Source organism: Scyliorhinus torazame, chromosome 24, assembly GCF_047496885.1.
Source record: "Scyliorhinus torazame isolate Kashiwa2021f chromosome 24, sScyTor2.1, whole genome shotgun sequence".
In the NCBI taxonomy this organism is placed as follows: Eukaryota; Metazoa; Chordata; class Chondrichthyes; order Carcharhiniformes; family Scyliorhinidae; genus Scyliorhinus; species Scyliorhinus torazame.
Genome location: NC_092730.1, coordinates 20,405,731 through 20,426,334, shown reverse-complemented (window position 1 = coordinate 20,426,334; position 20,604 = coordinate 20,405,731). Strand labels below are relative to the sequence as shown.

The following is a 20,604-nucleotide window of genomic DNA, read 5'->3' as shown; positions in this document are numbered from 1 at the left end:
AGAGTGTGCTGCATTGTCAGAGGGTCAGTACTGAGGGAGTGCCGCACTGTCAGTGGGTCAGTACTGAGGGAGTGCTGCACTGTCAGAGGGTCAGTACTGAGGGAGTGGTGCACTGTCAGAGGGTCAGTACTGAGGGAGTGCTGCACTATCAGAGGGTCAGTACGGAGGGAGTGCTGCACTGTCAGAGGGTCAGTACTGAGGGAGTGCCGCACTGTCAGTGGGTCAGTACTGAGGGAGTGCTGCACTGTCAGAGGGTCAGTACTGAGGGAGTGCTGCACTGTCAGAGGGTCAGTACTGAGGGAGTGCTGCAGTGCCAGAGGGTCAGTACTGAGGGAGAGCTGCACTGTCAGAGGGTCAGTACTGAGGAAGTGCCTCACTGTCACAGGGTCAGTACCGGAGGAGTGCTGAACTGTCAGAGGGTCAGTACTGAGGGAGTGCCGCACTGTCAGAGCATCAGTACTGAGGGAGCGCTGCGCGGACAGAGGGTCAGTACTGAGAGGGTGCTGCATTGTCAGAGGGTCAGTACTGAGGGAGTGCCGCACTGTCAGTGGGTCAGTACTGAGGGAGTGCTGCACTGTCAGAGGGTCAGTACTGAGGGAGTGCTGCACTGTCAGAAGGTCAGTACTGAGGGAGTACTGCACTGTCAGAGTGTCAGTACTGAGGGAGTGCTGCACTGTCAGAGGGTCAGTACTGACTGAGTGCTGCATTGTCAGAGGGTCAGTACTGAGGGAGCGCCGCACTGTCAGAGGGTCAGTAGTGAGGGAGTGCTGCACTGTCAGAGGGTCAGTACTGAGGGAGTGCTGCACTGTTAGAGGGTCAGTACTGAGGGAGTGCTGCACTGTCAGAGAGTCAGAATTGAGGGAGCACCGTGCTGTCAGAGTTGAGTACTGAGGGAGCACTGCACTGTCAGAGGGTAGGTACTGAGGGAGTGCTGCACTGTCAGAGGGTCAGTACTGAGGGAGTGCTGCACTGTCAGAGGGTCAGTACTGAGGGAGTGCCGCACTGTCAGAGGGTCAGTACTGAGGGAGTGCTGCACTGTCAGAGGGTCAGTACTGAGGGAGTGCTGCACTGTCAGAGGGTCAGTACTGAGGGAGCGCTGCACTGTCAGAGGGTCAGTACTGAGGGAGTGCTGCACTGTCAGAGGGTCAGTACTGAGGGAGTGCTGCACTGTCAGAGGGTCAGTACTGAGGGAGTGCTGGACTGTCAGAGCATCAGTACTGAGGGAGTGCTGCGCTGACAGAGGGTCAGTACTGAGGGAGTGCTGCACTGTCAGAGGGTCAGTACTGAGGTAGTGCTGGACTGTCAGAGCATCAGTACTGAGGGAGCGCCGCACTGTCAGAGGGTCAGTACTGAGGGCGGCTGTACTGTCACGAGGTCAGTACTGAGGGAGTCCTGTACTGTCAGAGGGTAAGTACTGAGGGAGTGCCGCACTGTCAGAGGGTCAGTACTGAGGGCGGCTGTACTGTCAGAGGGTCAGTACTGAGGGAGTGCGGCACTGTCAGAGGGTCAGTACTGAGGGAGTGCCGCACTGTCAGAGGGTCAGTACTGAGGGCGGCTGTACTTTCAGAGGGTCAGTACTGAGGGAGTGCTGCACTGTCAGAGGGTCAGTACTGAGGGAGTGCTGCACTGTCAGAGGGTCAGTACTGAGGGAGTGCCGCACTGTCAGAGGGTCACTACTGAGGGAGTGCTGCACTGTCAGAGGGTCAGTACTGAGGGAGTGCCGCACTGTCAGAGGGTCAGTACTGAAGGAGTGCCGCACTGTCAGAGGGTCAGTACTGAAGGAGTGCCGCACTGTCAGAGGGTCAGTATTGAGGGAGTGGTGCACTGTCAGAGGTTCAGTACTGAGGGAGTGCCGCACTGTCAGTGGGTCAGTACTGAGGGAGTGCCGCACTGTCAGAGGGTCAGTACTGAGGGAGTGCTGCACTGTCAGAGTGCCAGTACTGAGGGAGTGCTGCACTGTCAGAGGGTCAGTACTGAGGGAGTGCCGCACTGTCAGAGGGTCAGTACTGAGGGAGTGCTGCACTGTCAGAGGGTCAGTACTGAGGGAGTGCTGCACTGTCAGAGGGTCAGTACTGAGGGAGTGCTGCACTGTCAGAGGGTCAGTACTGAGGGAGTGCTGGACTGTCAGAGCATCAGTACTGAGGGAGTGCTGCGCTGACAGAGGGTCAGTACTGAGGGAGTGCTGCACTGTCAGAGGGTCAGTACTGAGGGAGTCCTGTACTGTCAGAGGGTAAGTACTGAGGGAGTGCCGCACTGTCAGAGGGTCAGTGCTGAGGGCGGCTGTACTGTCAGGAGGTCAGTACTGAGGGAGTCCTGTACTGTCAGAGGGTAAGTACTGAGGGAGTGCCGCACTGTCAGAGGGTCAGTACTGAGGGAGTGCTGCACTGTCAAAGAGTCAGTACTGAGGGAGTGCTGCACTATCAGAGGGTCAGTACGGAGGGAGTGCTGCACTGTCAGAGGGTCAGTACTGAGGGAGTGCCGCACTGTCAGTGGGTCAGTACTGAGGGAGTGCTGCACTGTCAGAGGGTCAGTACTGAGGGAGTGCTGCACTGTCAGAGGGTCAGTAGTGAGGGAGTGCTGCACTGTCAGAGGGTCAGTACTGAGGGAGCGCTGCACTGTCAGAGGGTCAGTACTGATGGAGCGCTGCACTGTTAGAGGGTCAGTACTGAGGGAGTGCTGAACTGTCAGAGGGTCAGTACTGAGGGAGTGCCGCACTGTCAGAGCATCAGTGCTGAGGGAGCGCTGCGCGGACAGAGGGTCAGTACTGAGAGGGTGCTGCATTGTCAGAGGGTCAGTACTGAGGGAGTGCCGCACTGTCAGTGGGTCAGTACTGAGGGAGTGCTGCACTGTCAGAGGGTCAGTACTGAGGGAGTGCTGCACTGTCAGAAGGTCAGTACTGAGGGAGTGCTGCATTGTCAGAGGGTCAGTACTGACTGAGTGCTGCATTGTCAGAGGGTCAGTACTGAGGGAGCGCCGCACTGTCAGAGGGTCAGTAGTGAGGGAGTGCTGCACTGTCAGAGGGTCAGTACTGAGGGAGCGCTGCACTGTCAGAGGGTCAGTACTGATGGAGTACAGCACTGTCAGAGAGTCAGAATTGAGGGAGCACCGTGCTGTCAGAGTTGAGTACTGAGGGAGCACTGCACTGTCAGAGGGTAGGTACTGAGGGAGTGCTGCACTGTCAGAAGGTCAGTACTGAGGGAGTGCTGCACTGTCAGAGGGTCAGTACTGAGGGAGTGCTGCACTGTCAGAGAGTCAGAATTGAGGGAGCACCGTGCTGTCAGAGTTGAGTACTGAGGGAGCACTGCACTGTCAGAGGGTAGGTACTGAGGGAGTGCTGCACTGTCAGAAGGTCAGTACTGAGGGAGCACTGCACTGTCAGAGGGTAGGTACTGAGGGAGTGCTGCACTGTCAGAGGGTCAGTACTGAGGGAGCGCTGCACTGTTAGAGGGTCAGTACTGAGGGAGTGCTGCACTGTCAGAGAGTCAGAATTGAGGGAGCACCGTGCTGTCAGAGTTGAGTACTGAGGGAGCACTGCACTGTCAGAGGGTAGGTACTGAGGGAGTGCTGCACTGTCAGAAGGTCAGTACTGAGGGAGTGCTGCACTGTCAGAGGGTCAGTACTGAGGGAGTGCTGCACTGCCAGAGGGTCAGTACTGAGGGAGTGCCGCACTGTCAGAGGGTCAGTACTGAGGGAGTGCTGCACTGTCAGAGGGTCAGTACTGAGGGAGTGCTGCACTGTCAGAGGGTCAGTACTGAGGGAGCGCTGCACTGTCAGAGGGTCAGTACTGAGGGAGTGCTGCACTGTCAGAGGGTCAGTACTGAGGGAGTGCTGCACTGTCAGAGGGTCAGTACTGAGGGAGTGCTGGACTGTCAGAGCATCAGTACTGAGGGAGTGCTGCGCTGACAGAGGGTCAGTACTGAGGGAGTGCTGCACTGTCAGAGGGTCAGTACTGAGGTAGTGCTGGGCTGTCAGAGCATCAGTACTGAGGGAGCGCCGCACTGTCAGAGGGTCAGTACTGAGGGCGGCTGTACTGTCACGAGGTCAGTACTGAGGGAGTCCTGTACTGTCAGAGGGTAAGTACTGAGGGAGTGCCGCACTGTCAGAGGGTCAGTACTGAGGGCGGCTGTACTGTCAGAGGGTAGGTACTGAGGGAGTGCCGCACTGTCAGAGGGTCAGTACTGAGGGAGTGCCGCACTGTCAGAGGGTCAGTACTGAGGGCGGCTGTACTTTCAGAGGGTCAGTACTGAGGGAGTGCTGCACTGTCAGAGGGTCAGTACTGAGGGAGTGCTGCACTGTCAGAGGGTCAGTACTGAGGGAGTGCCGCACTGTCAGAGGGTCAGTACGGAGGGAGTGCTGCACTGTCAGAGGGTCAGTACTGAGGGAGTGCTGCACTGTCAGAGGGTCAGTACTGAGGGAGTGCCGCACTGTCAGAGGGTCAGTACTGAGGGAGTGCTGCACTGTCAGAGTGTCAGTACTGAGGGAGTGCCGCACTGTCAGAGGGTCAGTACGGAGGGAGTGCTGCACTGTCAGAGGGTGAGTACTGAGGGAGTGCTGCACTGTCAGAGGGTCAGTACTGAGGGAGTGCTGCACTGTCAGAGGGTCAGTACTGAGGGAGCGCTGCACTGTCAGAGGGTCAGTACTGAGGGAGTGCTGCACTGTCAGAGGGTCAGTACTGAGGGAGTGCTGCACTGTCAGAGGGTCAGTACTGAGGGAGTGCTGGACTGTCAGAGCATCAGTACTGAGGGAGTGCTGCGCTGACAGAGGGTCAGTACTGAGGGAGTGCTGCACTGTCAGAGGGTCAGTACTGAGGTAGTGCTGGACTGTCAGAGCATCAGTACTGAGGGAGCGCCGCACTGTCAGAGGGTCAGTACTGAGGGCGGCTGTACTGTCACGAGGTCAGTACTGAGGGAGTCCTGTACTGTCAGAGGGTAAGTACTGAGGGAGTGCCGCACTGTCAGAGGGTCAGTACTGAGGGCGGCTGTACTGTCAGAGGGTAGGTACTGAGGGAGTGCCGCACTGTCAGAGGGTCAGTACTGAGGGAGTGCCGCACTGTCAGAGGGTCAGTACTGAGGGCGGCTGTACTTTCAGAGGGTCAGTACTGAGGGAGTGCTGCACTGTCAGAGGGTCAGTACTGAGGGAGTGCTGCACTGTCAGAGGGTCAGTACTGAGGGAGTGCCGCACTGTCAGAGGGTCAGTACGGAGGGAGTGCTGCACTGTCAGAGGGTCAGTACTGAGGGAGTGCTGCACTGTCAGAGGGTCAGTACTGAGGGAGTGCCGCACTGTCAGAGGGTCAGTACTGAGGGAGTGCTGCACTGTCAGAGTGTCAGTACTGAGGGAGTGCCGCACTGTCAGAGGGTCAGTACGGAGGGAGTGCTGCACTGTCAGAGGGTGAGTACTGAGGGAGTGCTGCACTGTCAGAGGGTCAGTACTGAGGGAGTGCCGCACTGTCAGTGTGTCAGTACTGAGGGAGTGCTGCACTGTCAGAGGGTCAGTAGTGAGGGAGTGCTGCACTGTCAGAGGGTCAGTACTGAGGGAGCGCTGCACTGTCAGAGGGTCACTACTGAGGGAGTGCTGCACTGTCAGAGGGTCAGTACTGAGGGAGTGGTGCACTGTCAGAGGGTCAGTACTGAAGGAGTGCCGCACTGTCAGAGGGTCAGTACTGAAGGAGTGCCGCACTGTCAGAGGGTAAGTATTGAGGGAGTGGTGCACTGTCAGAGGTTCAGTACTGAGGGAGTGCCGCACTGTCAGTGGGTCAGTACTGAGGGAGTGCCGCACTGTCAGAGGGTCAGTACTGAGGGAGTGCTGCACTGTCAGAGGGGCCAGTTCTGAGGGAGTGCTGCACTGTCAGAGGGTCAGTACTGAGGGAGTGCTGCACTGTCAGGGTGTCAGTACTGAGGGAGTGCCGCACTGTCAGAGGGTCACTACGGAGGGAGTGCTGCACTGTCAGAGGGTGAGTACTGAGGGAGTGCTGCACTGTCAGAGGGTCAGTACTGAGGGAGTGCCGCACTGTCAGTGGGTCAGTACTGAGGGAGTGCTGCACTGTCAGAGGGTCAGTAGTGAGGGAGTGCTGCACTGTCAGAGGGTCAGTACTGAGGGAGCGCTGCACTGTCAGAGGGTCAGTACTGAGGACAGTACTGTCAGACGGTCAGTACTGAGGGAGTCCTGTACTGTCAGAGGGTAAGTACTGAGGGAGTGCCGCACTGTCAGAGGGTCAGTACTGAGGGCGGCTGTACTGTCAGAGGGTCAGAACTGAGGGAGTGCTGCACTGTCAAAGAGTCAGTACTGAGGGAGTGCCGCACTGTCAGAGCGTCAGTACTGAGGGAGTGCTGCACTGTCAGAGAGTCAGAATTGAGGGAGCACCGTGCTGTCATATTTGAGGACTGAGGGAGCACTGCACCGTCAGAGGGTCAGTACTGAGGGCGGCTGTACTGTCAGAGGGTCAGAACTGAGGGAGTGCTGCACTGTCAAAGAGTCAGTACTGAGGGAGTGCTGCACTGTCAGAGGGTCAGTACGTAGGGAGTGCTGCACTGTCAGAGGTCAGTACTGAGGGAGTGCCGCACTGTCAGTAGGTCAGTACTGAGGGAGTGCTGCACTGTCAGAGGGTCAGTACTGAGGGAGTGCTGCACTGTCAGAGGGTCAGTACTGAGGGATTGCTGCACTGTCAGAGGGTCAGTACTGAGGGAGTGCTGCACTGTCAGAGTGTCAGTACTGAGGGAGTGCTGCACTGTCAGAGGGTCAGTACTGACTGAGTGCTGCATTGTCAGAGGGTCAGTACTGAGGGAGCGCCGCACTGTCAGAGTGTCAGTAGTGAGGAAGTGCTGCACTGTCAGAGGGTCAGTACTGAGGGAGCGCTGCACTGTCAGAGGGTCAGTACTGAGGGAGCGCTGCAATGTCAGAGGGTCAGTACTGAGGGAGTGCTGCACTGTCAGAGAGTCAGAAGTGAGGGAGCACCGTGCTGTCAGAGTTGAGTACTGAGGGAGCACTGCACTGTCAGAGGGTCAGTACTGAGGGTGTGCTGCACTGCCAGAGGGTCAGTACTGAGGGAGTGCTGCACTGTCAAAGAGCCAGTATTGAGGGAGAGCTGCACTGTCAGAGGGTCAGTACTGAGGGAGTGCCGCACTGTCAGAGGGTCAGTACTGAGGGAGTGCTGCACTGTCAGACGGTCAGTACTCAGGGAGTGCTGCACTGTCAGAGGGTCAGTACTGAGGGAGTGCTGCACTGTCAGAGGGTCAGTACTGAGGGAGTGCCTCACTATCAGAGGGTCAGTACCGAAGGAGTGCTGCACTGTCAGAGAGTCAGTACTGAGGGAGTGCTGCACTGTCAGAGGGTCAGTACTGAGGGAGTGCTGCACTGTCAGAGGGTCAGTACTGAGGGAGCGCTGCACTGTCAGAGGGTCAGTACTGAGGGAGTGCTGCACTGTCAGAGGGTCAGTACTGAGGGAGCGCTGCACTGTCAGAGGGTCAGTACTGAGGGAGTGCTGCACTGTCAGAGGGTCAGTACTGAGGGAGTGCAGCACTGTCAGAGGGTCAGTACTGAGGGAGCGCTGCACTGTCAGAGGGTCAGTACTGAGGGAGCGCTGCACTGTCAGAGGGTCAGTACTGAGGGAGTGCTGCGCTGACAGAGGGTCAGTACTGAGGACAGTACTGTCAGAGGGTCAGTACTGAGGGCGGCTGTACTGTCAGAGGGCCAGTACTGAGGGAGCTCCGCACTGTCAGAGGGTCAGTACTGAGGGAGTGCTGCACTGTCAGAGGGTCAGTACTGAGGGAGTGCTGCACTGTCAGAAGGTCAGTACTGAGTGAGTGCTGCACTGATAGAGGGCCAGTACTAAGGGAGTGCTGTACTGTCAGAGGGTCAGTACTGAGGGAGTGCTGCACTGTCAGAGGGTCAGTACTGAGGGAGTGCTGCACTGTCAAAGAGTCAGTACTGAGGGAGTGCTGCACTGTCAGAGGGTCAGTAATGAGGGAGTGCTGCACTGTCATAGGGTCAGTACTGAGGGAGTGCTGCACTGTCAGAGGGTCAGTACTGAGGGTGACTGTACTGTCATGAGGTCAGTACTGAGGGAGCCCTGTACTGTCAGAGGGTCAGTACTGAGGGCGGCTGTGCTGTCAGAGGGTCAGTACTGAGGGAGTGCCGCACTGTCAGAGGATCTGTACTGAGGGAGTGCCGCACTGTCAGAGGATCTGTACAGAGGGAGTGCTGCACTGTCAGAGGGTCAGTAATGAGGGAGTGCCGCACTGTCAGAGGGTCAGTACTGAGGGAGTGCTGCACTGTCAAAGAGTCAGTACTGAGGGAGTGCTGCACTGTCAGAGGGTCAGTACGTAGGGAGTGCTGCACTGTCAGAGGTCAGTACTGAGGGAGTGCCGCACTGTCAGTAGGTCAGTACTGAGGGAGTGCTGCACTGTCAGAGGGTCAGTACTGAGGGAGTGCTGCACTGTCAGAGGGTCAGTACTGAGGGATTGCTGCACTGTCAGAGGGTCAGTACGTAGGGAGTGCTGCACTGTCAGAGGTCAGTACTGAGGGAGTGCCGCACTGTCAGTAGGTCAGTACTGAGGGAGTGCTGCACTGTCAGAGGGTCAGTACTGAGGGAGTGCTGCACTGTCAGAGGGTCAGTACTGAGGGATTGCTGCACTGTCAGAGGGTCAGTACTGAGGGAGTGCTGCACTGTCAGAGTGTCAGTACTGAGGGAGTGCTGCACTGTCAGAGGGTCAGTACTGACTGAGTGCTGCATTGTCAGAGGGTCAGTACTGAGGGAGCGCCGCACTGTCAGAGTGTCAGTAGTGAGGGAGTGCTGCACTGTCAGAGGGTCAGTACTGAGGGAGCGCTGCACTGTCAGAGGGTCAGTACTGAGGGAGCGCTGCAATGTCAGAGGGTCAGTACTGAGGGAGTGCTGCACTGTCAGAGAGTCAGAAGTGAGGGAGCACCGTGCTGTCAGAGTTGAGTACTGAGGGAGCACTGCACTGTCAGAGGGTCAGTACTGAGGGTGTGCTGCACTGCCAGAGGGTCAGTACTGAGGGAGCACTGCACTGTCAAAGAGCCAGTATTGAGGGAGAGCTGCACTGTCAGAGGGTCAGTACTGAGGGAGTGCCGCACTGTCAGAGGGTCAGTACTGAGGGAGTGCTGCACTGTCAGAGGGTCAGTACTCAGGGAGTGCTGCACTGTCAGAGGGTCAGTACTGAGGGAGTGCTGCACTGTCAGAGGGTCAGTACTGAGGGAGTGCCTCACTATCAGAGGGTCAGTACCGAAGGAGTGCTGCACTGTCAGAGAGTCAGTACTGAGGGAGTGCTGCACTGTCAGAGGGTCAGTACTGAGGGAGTGCTGCACTGTCAGAGGGTCAGTACTGAGGGAGCGCTGCACTGTCAGAGGGTCAGTACTGAGGGAGTGCTGCACTGTCAGAGGGTCAGTACTGAGGGAGCGCTGCACTGTCAGAGGGTCAGTACTGAGGGAGTGCTGCACTGTCAGAGGGTCAGTACTGAGGGAGTGCAGCACTGTCAGAGGGTCAGTACTGAGGGAGCGCTGCACTGTCAGAGGGTCAGTACTGAGGGAGCGCTGCACTGTCAGAGGGTCAGTACTGAGGGAGTGCTGCGCTGACAGAGGGTCAGTACTGAGGACAGTACTGTCAGAGGGTCAGTACTGAGGGCGGCTGTACTGTCAGAGGGCCAGTACTGAGGGAGCTCCGCACTGTCAGAGGGTCAGTACTGAGGGAGTGCTGCACTGTCAGAGGGTCAGTACTGAGGGAGTGCTGCACTGTCAGAAGGTCAGTACTGAGTGAGTGCTGCACTGATAGAGGGCCAGTACTAAGGGAGTGCTGTACTGTCAGAGGGTCAGTACTGAGGGAGTGCTGCACTGTCAGAGGGTCAGTACTGAGGGAGTGCTGCACTGTCAAAGAGTCAGTACTGAGGGAGTGCTGCACTGTCAGAGGGTCAGTAATGAGGGAGTGCTGCACTGTCATAGGGTCAGTACTGAGGGAGTGCTGCACTGTCAGAGGGTCAGTACTGAGGGTGACTGTACTGTCATGAGGTCAGTACTGAGGGAGCCCTGTACTGTCAGAGGGTCAGTACTGAGGGCGGCTGTGCTGTCAGAGGGTCAGTACTGAGGGAGTGCCGCACTGTCAGAGGATCTGTACTGAGGGAGTGCCGCACTGTCAGAGGATCTGTACAGAGGGAGTGCTGCACTGTCAGAGGGTCAGTAATGAGGGAGTGCCGCACTGTCAGAGGGTCAGTACTGAGGGAGTGCTGCACTGTCAAAGAGTCAGTACTGAGGGAGTGCTGCACTGTCAGAGGGTCAGTACTGAGGGAGTGCTGCACTGTCAGAGGGTCAGTACTGAGGGAGAGCTGCACTGTCAGAGGGTCAGTACTGAGGGAGTGCCGCACTGTCAAAGAGTCAGTACTGAGGGAGAGCTGCACTGTCAGAGGGTCAGTACTGAGGGAGTGCTGCACTGTCAAAGAGTCAGTACTGAGGGAGAGCTGCACTGTCAGAGGGTCAGTACTGAGGGAGTGCTGCACTGTCAAAGAGTCAGTACTGAGTGAGTGCCGCACTGTCAGAGGGTCAGTACTGAGGGAGAGCCGCACTGTCAGAGGGTCAGTACTGAGGGAGTGCTGCACTCTCAGAGGGTCAGTACTGAGGGAGCGCCACACTGTCAGAGGGTCAGTACTGAGGGAGTGCTGCACTGTCAGAGGGTCAGTACTGAGGGAGGGCTGCATGTCAGAGGGTCAGTACTGAGGGAGTGCTGCACTGTCAGAGGGTCAGTACTGAGGGAGTGCCTCACTATCAGAGGGTCAGTACCGAAGGAGTGCTGCATGTCAGAGGGTCAGTACTGAGGGAGTGCTGCACTGTCAGAGGGTCAGTACTGAGGGAGTGCCTCACTGTCAGAGGGTCAGTACCGAAGGAGTGCTGCACTGTCAGAGGGTCAGTACTGAGGGAGTGCTGCACTGTCAGAGGGTCAGTACTGAGGGAGTGCTGCACTGTCAGAGGGTCAGTACTGAGGGAGTGCTGCACTGTCAGGGGGTCAGTACTGAGGGAGTGCGGCAATGTCAGAGAGTCAGTACTGAGGGAGTGCTGCACTGTCAGAGGGTCAGCACTGAGGGAGTGCCGCACTGTCAGAGAGTCAGTACTGAGGGAGTGCTGCACTGTCAGAGGGTCAGTACTGAGGGAGTGCTGCACTGTCAGAGGCTCAGTACTGAGGGAGTGCCGCTCTGTCAGAGGGTCAGTACTGAGGGAGTGACGCACTGTCAGAGGGTCAGCACTGAGGGAGTGCCGCACTGTCAGAGAGTCAGTACTGAGGGAGTGCTGCACTGTCAGAGGGTCAGTACTGAGGGAGTGCTGCACTGTCAGAGGCTCAGTACTGAGGGAGTGCCGCTCTGTCAGAGGGTCAGTACTGAGGGAGTGACGCACTGTCAGAGGGTCAGTACTGAGGGAGTGCCGCACTGTCAGAGGGTCAGTACTGAGGGAGCGCCGCACTGTCAAAGGGTCAGTACTGAGGGAGCGCTGCACTGTCAGAGGGTCAGTACTGAGGGAGTGCTGCACTGTCAGAGGGTCAGTACTGAGGGAGTACAGCACTGTCAGAGGGTCAGTACTGAGGGAGTGCTGCACTGTCAGAGGGTCAGTTCTGAGGGAGTGCCGCGCTGTCAGAGGGTCAGTACTGAGGGAGCGCTGCACTGTCAGAGGGTCAGTACTGAGGGAGTGCCGCACTGTCAGATGGTCAGTACTGAGGGAGTGCCGCACTGTCGGAGAGTCAGTACTGAGGGAGTGCTGCACTGTCAGAGGGTCAGTTCTGGGGGTGTTATGCACTGTCAGAGGGTCAGTCCTGAGGGAGTGCTGCACTGTCTGAGGGTCAGTCCTGAGGGAGTGCTGCACAGTCTGAGGGTCAGTACTGAGGGAGCGCTGCACTGTCAGAGGGTCAGTACTGAGTGAGTGCTGCACTGTCAGAGGGTCAGTACTGACGGAGTACACTATCAGAGGGTCAGTACTGAGGGAGTGCTGCACTGTCAAGGGGTCAGTACTGAGAGAGTGCTGCACTGTCAGAGGGTCAGTACTGAGGGAGCGCTGCACTCTCAGAGGGTCAGTACTGAGGGAGTGCTGCACTGTCAGAGTTTCAGTACTGAGGGAGTGCCGCACTGTCAGATGGTCAGTACTGAGGGAGTGCCGCACTGTCGGAGAGTCAGTACTGAGGGAGTGCTGCACTGTCGGAGAGTCAGTACTGAGGGAGTGCTGCACTGTCAGAGGGTCAGTACTGAGGGAGTGCCGCACTGTCAGTGGGTCAGTACTGAGGGAGTGTTGCACTGTCAGAGGGTCAGTACTGAGGGAGCGCTGCGCTGTCAGAGGGTCAGTACTGAGGGAGTGCTGCACTGTCGGAGGATCAGTACTAAGGGAGTGCTGCACTGTCAGAGAGTCAGTACTGAGGGAGTGCTGCACTGTCAGAGGGTCAGTACTGAGGGAGTGCTGCACTGTCAGAGGGTCAGTACTGAGGGAGTGCTGCACTGTCAGAGGGTCAGTACTGATGGAGTGCTGCACTGTCGGAGGGTCAGTACTGAGGGAGTGCCGCACTGTCAGAGGGTCAGTACTGAGGGAGTGCTGCACTGTCAGAGGGTCAGTACTGAGGGAGTGCTGCACTGTCAGAGGGTCAGTACTGAGGGAGTGCTGCACTGTCGGAGGGTCAGTACTGAGGGAGTGCTGTACTGTCAGAGGGTCAGTACTGAGGGAGTGCTGCACTGTCGGAGGGTCAGTACTGAGGGAGTGCTGCACTGTCAGAGGGTCAATACTGAGGGAGTGCTGCACTGTCAGAGGGTCAGTACTGAGGGAGTGCTGCATTGTCAGAGGGTCAGTACTGAGAGAGTGCTGCACTGTTAGAGGGTCAGTACTGAGGGAGTGCTGCACTGTCACAGGGTCAGTACTGAGGGAGTGCAGCACTGTCAGAGGGTCAGTACTGAGGGAGTGCTGCACTGTCGGAGGATCAGTACTGAGGGAGTGCTGCACTGTCAGAGGGTCAGTACTGAGGGAGCACCGCACTGTCAGAGGGTCAGTACTGAGGGAGTGCTGCACTGTCGGAGGGTCAGTACTGAGGGAGTGCTGCACTGTCAGAGGGTCAGTACTGAGGGAGTGCTGCACTGTCAGAGGGTCAGTACTGAGGGAGTGCTGCACTGTCAGAGGGTCAGTACTGAGGGAGTACTGCACTGTGAGAGGGTCAGTACTGAGGGAGTGCTGCACTGTCAGAGGGTCAGTACTGAGGGAGCGCCGCACTGTCAGAGGGTCAGTACTGAGGGAGTGCTGCACTGTCAGAGGGTCAGTACTGAGGGAGTGCTGCACTGTCAGAGGGTCAGTACTGAGGGAGTGCTGCACTGTCAGAGGGTCAGTACTGAGGGAGTGCTGCACTGTCGGAGGGTCAGTACTGAGGGAGCGCCGCACTGTCAGAGGGTCAGTACTGAGGGAGTGCTGCACTGTCAGAGGGTCAGTACTGAGGGAGTGCTGCACTGTCAGAGGGTCAGTACTGAGGGAGCGCTGCAGTGATCTCCCTGACTGATGAACTGCTATTTAATCCCCTCTCGATTCCCCATCAGCACCTCACAGGTTGGCCGCATTTATGTTCCTGGTGTTAGAGACTCCCCAGGCATGTACCCCCACCCGGCCGAGGCAGCAACGGACCCCCGCAACCCTAACAGCAACCCCCCACGCACCCCTCCCCCCTCGCCCCCAAAAACACCCTCTGCCTCCAACTGGAGCCGAGCGATGGACAGCAGGACCGCACCGCCCTGCAATCCCATCACCACCTGCAACCTCGGGTTCGGACTGGCGTGGGGTCGAGGGGATGAAAGGACCCCGGGGAGGACTAACCCACCAGCCACCCCCCCCCCCCCCCCCCCGCCCCCGGATGCTCGGCGCCCCCACCCCCCCGCGCTGGCGTCCGGGACGTGTCGGTTTGGAATGTGGGGTGCGTGCACCCCGGGTAACGGCTGGCAGTGATGGAACGGGGTGGGGGTGGGTGGGCAGGGGGGGTCGAGACTGGGCGGGTGGGCTGCTGACAGAGCCACGGTGAAATGGACCCCTCCGCCGGGGTACGAGGACCCGGGCCGTTCAGCCTCCTTCCCCTCCGAACCTATCCCCCCCCCCCCGCCCCCGCGCACTACCCCAGGGCAACTGCGGCCTCAAACCGTTGCTTCATCAGAAAGAGAAACCTGCAGCAATTTCGATCCCGTTTCGAACCTGGCGGCGGAGAGCAGAAACCGTTTTATTTTCCCCGCTGGGGAACGGTTGGTACCCCTCCCGTGTTATCCCCAAATTCGAATGGCTGGCGGCTGAGCGAGTCAGGTGGGGGGGGGGGGGGGCGGGCTGGACGGGGGGGGAAGCGAATGAAGCAGTGTGCACACGGGAAGCGTTAACCCGGCGATGATAATTCCACACACTCACCGTCGCACGGCCCCGCGACCGGTCACTGGCGTGAAGGCAAAAATGTTTTCTAGGAAAAGTTTCAAACTTTCCAGCGGGCGGGACGGCGCACGGGGTCTTCCGGGTCTGTCGGAGCAGGTTCCCAATTCTCGCCCTGTCGCTTCCAGCTCCCTCACTCACACTCCGCCTTGGGGACGAGTGATGAGAGTTTGGCGCAGTGTGCTGACAACAAGCTCTCTCTCTCTCTCTCTCCCTCTCGCTCTCTCTCTCTCCCCGCACACAGCCTCCGTTCTGCAAACCAAGATCTTTAAAAGGGCAACGCCTCGTAGCAACTGCCAAATCAAAGCACTGACCTCGATTTTCTGGTGGCAGTCACCTTCGCCGGCTTTGAGAAGGGTTTCGAAGCTCAAACGCACATCCGCCACAGCTTGTTTTCTCAGAGTTCGAGGTGAGTGCTGAGTGGGTGCTGCACTGTCAGAGAGTCAGTACTGAGGGAGTGCTGCACTGTCAGAGGGTCAGTACTGAGGGAGTGCTGCACTGTCAGAGGGTCAGTACTGAGGGAGTGCCGCACTGTCAGAGGGTCAGTACGGAGGGAGTGCCGCACTGTCAGAGAGTCAGTACTGAGGGAGTGCCGCACTGTCAGAGGGTCAGTACGGAGGGAGTGCCGCACTGTCAGAGAGTCAGTACTGAGGGAGTGCTGCACTGTCAGAGAGTCAGTACTGAGGGAGTGCTGCACTGTCAGAGAGTCAGTACTGAGGGAGTGCTGCACTGTCAGAGAGTCAGTATTGAGGGAGTGCCGCACTGTCAGAGAGTCAGTACTGAGGGAGTGCTGCACTGTCAGAGGGTCAGTACTGAGGGAGTGCTGCACTGTCAGAGAGTCAGTACTGAGGGAGTGCTGCACTGTCAGAGGGTCAGTACTGAGGGAGTGCTGCACTGTCAGAGGGTCAGTACTGAGGGAGTGCCGCACTGTCAGAGAGTCAGTACTGAGGGAGTGCCGCACTGTCAGAGAGTCAGTACTGAGGGAGTGCCGCACTGTCAGAGGGTCAGTACTGAGGGAGTGCTGCACTGTCAGAGGGTCAGTACTGAGGGAGTGCTGCACTGTCAGAGAGTCAGTACTGAGGGAGTGCTGCACTGTCAGAGAGTCAGTACTGAGGGAGTGCCGCACTGTCAGAGAGTCAGTACTGAGGGAGTGCCGCACTGTCAGAGAGTCAGTACTGAGGGAGTGCCGCACTGTCAGAGAGTCAGTACGGAGGGAGTGCCGCACTGTCAGAGAGTCAGTACTGAGGGAGTGCTGCACTGTCAGAGAGTCAGTACTGAGGGAGTGCTGCACTGTCAGAGAGTCAGTACTGAGGGAGTGCTGCACTGTCAGAGAGTCAGTATTGAGGGAGTGCCGCACTGTCAGAGAGTCAGTACTGAGGGAGTGCCGCACTGTCAGAGAGTCAGTACTGAGGGAGTGCCGCACTGTCAGAGAGTCAGTACTGAGGGAGTGCCGCACTGTCAGAGAGTCAGTACTGAGGGAGTGCCGCACTGTCAGAGAGTCAGTACTGAGGGAGTGCCGCACTGTCAGAGAGTCAGTACTGAGGGAGTGCCGCACTGTCAGAGAGTCAGTACTGAGGGAGTGCCGCACTGTCAGAGAGTCAGTACTGAGGGAGTGCCGCACTGTCAGAGAGTCAGTACTGAGGGAGTGCCGCACTGTCAGAGAGTCAGTACTGAGGGAGTGCCGCAATGTCAGAGAGTCAGTACTGAGGGAGTGCCGCACTGTCAGAGAGTCAGTACTGAGGGAGTGCCGCACTGTCAGAGAGTCAGTACTGAGGGAGTGCTGCACTGTCAGAGAGTCAGTACTGAGGGAGTGCCGCACTGTCAGAGAGTCAGTACTGAGGGAGCGCTGCACTGTCAGAGGGTCAGTACTGAGGGAGTGCTGCACTGTCAGAGAGTCAGTACTGAGGGAGCGCTGCACTGTCAGAGGGTCAGTACTGAGGGAGTGCTGCACTGTCAGAGAGTCAGTACTGAGGGAGTGCTGCACTGTCAGAGAGTCAGTACTGAGGGAGTGCCGCACTGTCAGAGGGTCAGTACTGAGGGAGTGCTGCACTGTCAGAGAGTCAGTACTGAGGGAGCGCCGCACTGTCAGAGGGTCAGTACTGAGGGAGTGCTGCACTGTCAGAGAGTCAGTACTGAGGGAGTGCTGCACTGTCAGAGAGTCAGTACTGAGGGAGTGCTGCACTGTCAGAGGGTCAGTACTGAGGGAGTGCTGCACTGTCAGAGGGTCAGTACTGAGGGAGTGCTGCACTGTCAGAGGGTCAGTACTGAGGGAGTGCCGCACTGTGGGAGGGTCAGTACTTAGGGAGTGCCGCACTGTCAGAGAGTCAGTACTGAGGGAGTGCCGCACTGTCAGAGAGTCAGTACTGAGGGAGTGCCGCACTGTCAGAGAGTCAGTACTGAGGGAGTGCCGCACTGTCAGAGAGTCAGTACTGAGGGAGTGCTGCACTGTCAGAGGGTCAGTACTGAGGGAGTGCCGCACTGTCAGAGAGTCAGTACTGAGGGAGTGCCGCACTGTCAGAGGGTCAGTACTGAGGGAGTGCTGCACTGTCAGAGGGTCAGTACTGAGGGAGTGCTGCACTGTCAGAGAGTCAGTACTGAGGGAGTGTTGCACTGTCAGAGGGTCAGTACTGAGGGAGTGCTGCACTGTCAGAGAGTCAGTAATGAGGGAGTGCCGCACTGTCAGAGGGTCAGTACTGAGGGAGCGCCGCACTGTCAGAGGGTCAGTACTGAGGGAGTGCTGCACTGTCAGAGAGTCAGTACTGTGGGAGTGCTGCACTGTCAGAGGGTCAGTACTGAGGGAGTGCCGCACTGTCATAGGGTCAGTACTGAGGGAGTGCCGCACTGTCAGAGGGTCAGTACTGTGGGAGTGCTGCACTGTCAGAGTGTCAGTACTGAGGGAGTGCTGCACTGCCGGGGGTCAGTACTGAGGGAGTGCCGCACTGTCAGAGGGTCAGTACTGAGGGAGTGCCGCACTGTCAGAGGGTCAGTACTGAGGGAGCGCTGCACTGTCAGAGGGTCAGTACTGAGGGAGTGCCACACTGTCAGAGGGTCAGTACTGAAGGAGTGCCGCACTGTCAGAGGGTCAGTACTGAGGGAGTGCCGCACTGTCAGAGGGTCAGTACTGAGGGAGTGCCGCACTGTCAGAGGGTCAGTACTGAGGGAGTGCCGCACTGTCAGAGGGTCAGTACTGAGGGAGCGCCGCACTGTCAGAGGGTCAGTACTGAGGGAATGCTGCACTGTCAGCGGGTCAGTACTGAGGGGGTGCCACACTATCAGAGGGTCAGTCCTGAGGGAGCGTCGCACTGTCAGAGGGTCAGTACTGAGGGAGTGCCGCACTGTCAGAGGGTCAGTACTGAGGGAGCGCTGCACTGTGAGAGGGTCAGTACTGAGTGAGTGCTGCACTGTCAGAGGGTCAGTACTGAGGGAGTGCCGCATTGTCAGAGGGTCAGTACTGAGGGAGTGCTGCACTGTCAGAGGGTCAGTAATGAGGGAGTGCTGCACTGTCAGAGGGTCAGTACTGAGAGAGTGCTGCACTGTCAGAGGGTCAGTACTGAGGGAGTGCCGCACTGTCAGAGGGTCAGTACTGAGGGAGTGCTGCACTGTCAGAGGGTCAGTACTGAGGGAGTGCCGCACTGTCAGAGGGTCAGTACTGAGGGAGTGCTGCACTGTCAGAGGGTCAGTACTGAGGGAGTGCTGCACTGTCAGATGGTCAGTACTGAGGGAGTGCCGCACTGTCAGAGGGTCAGTACTGAGGGAATGCCGCACTGTCAGAGGGTCAGTACTGAGGGAGTGCTGCACTGTCAGAGAGTCAGTACTGAGGGAGTGCTGCACTGTCGGAGGGTCAGTAATGAGGGAGTGCTGCACTGTCGGAGGGTCAGTACTGAGGGAGTGCCGCACTGTCACAGGGTCAGTACTGAGGGAGTGCCGCACTGTCAGAGGGTCAGGACTGAGGGAGTGCTGCACTGTCAGAGAGTCAGTACTGAGGGAGTGCTACACTGTCAGAGGGTCAGTACTGAGGGAGTGCAACGGTGTCGGAGGTGCCTTCTTGTGCATCTCAGTTTCCCTCTCGGGCGTCATTGGACAAAGAACCTGGGGGAGGTGGGACCACCCAACCTGGTTTCCTGACGCCAAATTTATTCACAATCAGCATCATTAAAAAATCTGTGTCATGATCACATTGCGCGATGTGGGATCTTACTGTGCACTGATTGGGTGCCAATGTCCCTGTATTCCGACAGAGAATGTCCTTCACTCTGTTCACAAGCGTTTGGGATGTCTTGAGGTTTTGCAGGGCGCTATAGAAATGCAAGTTCTCTGTTTCCTTTCCATTGTAGGAATGGACAAAGCGGCTACCTGTCTAACACAGTATCCAACCGATACCTGGACATGAGTCAGACATGAATCTAATCGAGGGGTTCAGGGTGGTTTATATATAGAATAACAGATACCCAGGAGTGAGTTACAGACTGGAATCTAATCGAGGGGTTCCGGGTGGTTTATATTTAGAATAACAGATACCCGGGAGTCAGTTACAGACTGGAATCTAATCGAGGGGTTCGGGGTGGTTTATATATAGAATAACAGATTCCCGGGAGTGAGTTACAGACTGGAATCTAATCGAGGGGTTCGGGGTGGTTTATATATAGAACAACAGATACCCGGGAGTGAGTTACAGACTTGAATCTAATCGAGGGGTTCAGGGTGGTTTATATATAGAATAACCGAAACCCGGGAGTGAGTTACAGACTGGAATCTAATCGAGGGGTTCGGGGTGGTTTATATATAGAATAACAGATACCCGGGAGTGAGTTACAGACTGGAATATAATTGAGGGGTTCGGGGTAGTTTATATATAGAATAACAGATAATCGGGAGTGAGTAACAGACTGGAATCTAATCGAGGGGTTAAGGGTAGTTTATATATAGAATAACAGATACCCGGGAGTGAGTTACAGACTGGAATCTAATCGAGGGGTTCGGGGTGGTTTATATATAGAGTAACAGATACCCGGGAGTGAGTTACAGACTGGAATCTAATCGAGGGGTTTAGGGTGGTTTATATATAGAATAACAGATACCCGGGAGTGAGTTACAGACTGGAATCTAATCGAGGGGTTCGGAGTGGTTTATAGAGAATAACAGATACCCGGGAGTGAGTTACAGACTGGAATCTAATCGAGGGGTTCAGGGTGGTTTATATATAGAATAACAGATACCCGGGAGTGAGTTACAGACTGGAATCTAATCGGTGTGTTCAGGGTGGTTTATATATAGAATAACAGATACCCGGGAGTGAGTTACAGACTGGAATCTAATCGAGGGGTTCGGGGGGTTTATATATAGAATAACAGATACCCGGGAGTGAGTTACAGACTGGAATCTAATCGAGGGGTTCGGGGTGGTTTATATATAGAATAACAGATACCCGGGAGTGAGTTACAGACTGGAATCTAATCGAGGGGTTCAGGGTGGTTTATATATAGAATAACAGATACCCGGGAGTGAGTTACAGACTGGAATCTAATCGAGGGGTTCAGGTGGTTTATATATAGAATAACAGATACCCGGGAGTGAGTTACAGACTGGAATCTAATCGAGGGGTTCAGGGTGGTTTATATATAGAATAACAGATACCCGGGAGTGAGTTACAGACTGGAATCTAATCGAGGGGTTCAGGGTGGTTTATAAATAGAATAACAGATACCCGGGAGTGAGTTACAGACTGGAATCTAATCGAGGGGTTCAGGGTGGTTTATATATAGAATAACAGACACCCGGGAGTGAGTTACAGACTGGAATCTAACCGAGGGGTTCAGGGTGGTTTATATGTGGAATAACAGATACCCGGGAGTGAGTTACAGACTGGAATCTAATCGAGGGGTTCAGGGTGGTTTATATATAGAATAACAGATACCGGGGAGTGAGTTACAGTCTGGAATCTAATTGAGGGGTTCGGGGTGGTTTATATATAGAATAACAGTTACCCAGTAGTGAGTTAAAGACTGGAATCTAATCGAGGGGTTCAGGATGGTTTATATATAGAATAACAGATACCCGGGAGTGAGTTACAGACTGGAATCTAATCGAGGGGTTCGGCGTGGTTTATATACAGAATAACAGATACCAGGCTGTGAGTTACAGACTGGAATCTAATTGAGGTGTTCGGGGTGGTTTATATATAGAATA

General features: G+C 56.4%; 1 protein-coding gene across 2 annotated transcripts in view; it reads right to left on the bottom strand.

Annotated features, from left to right (window-relative positions):
* The window catches only part of LOC140399947 (RAS guanyl-releasing protein 2), a 197,946-nt gene extending 183,103 nt beyond the window's left edge, over window positions 1–14,843 (bottom strand). Inside the window, exon 1 of one of the 2 annotated variants that reach the window (XM_072489435.1) lies at window positions 14,733–14,843. The gene's annotated coding sequence lies outside the window, so the exon portion shown is untranslated. Of the gene's footprint in view, window positions 1–14,400; window positions 14,631–14,732 lie in introns of those variants that run through there. The other variant, XM_072489434.1, reaches the window with a different exon arrangement.
* Window positions 14,844–20,604: the final 5,761 nt, after the last annotated feature.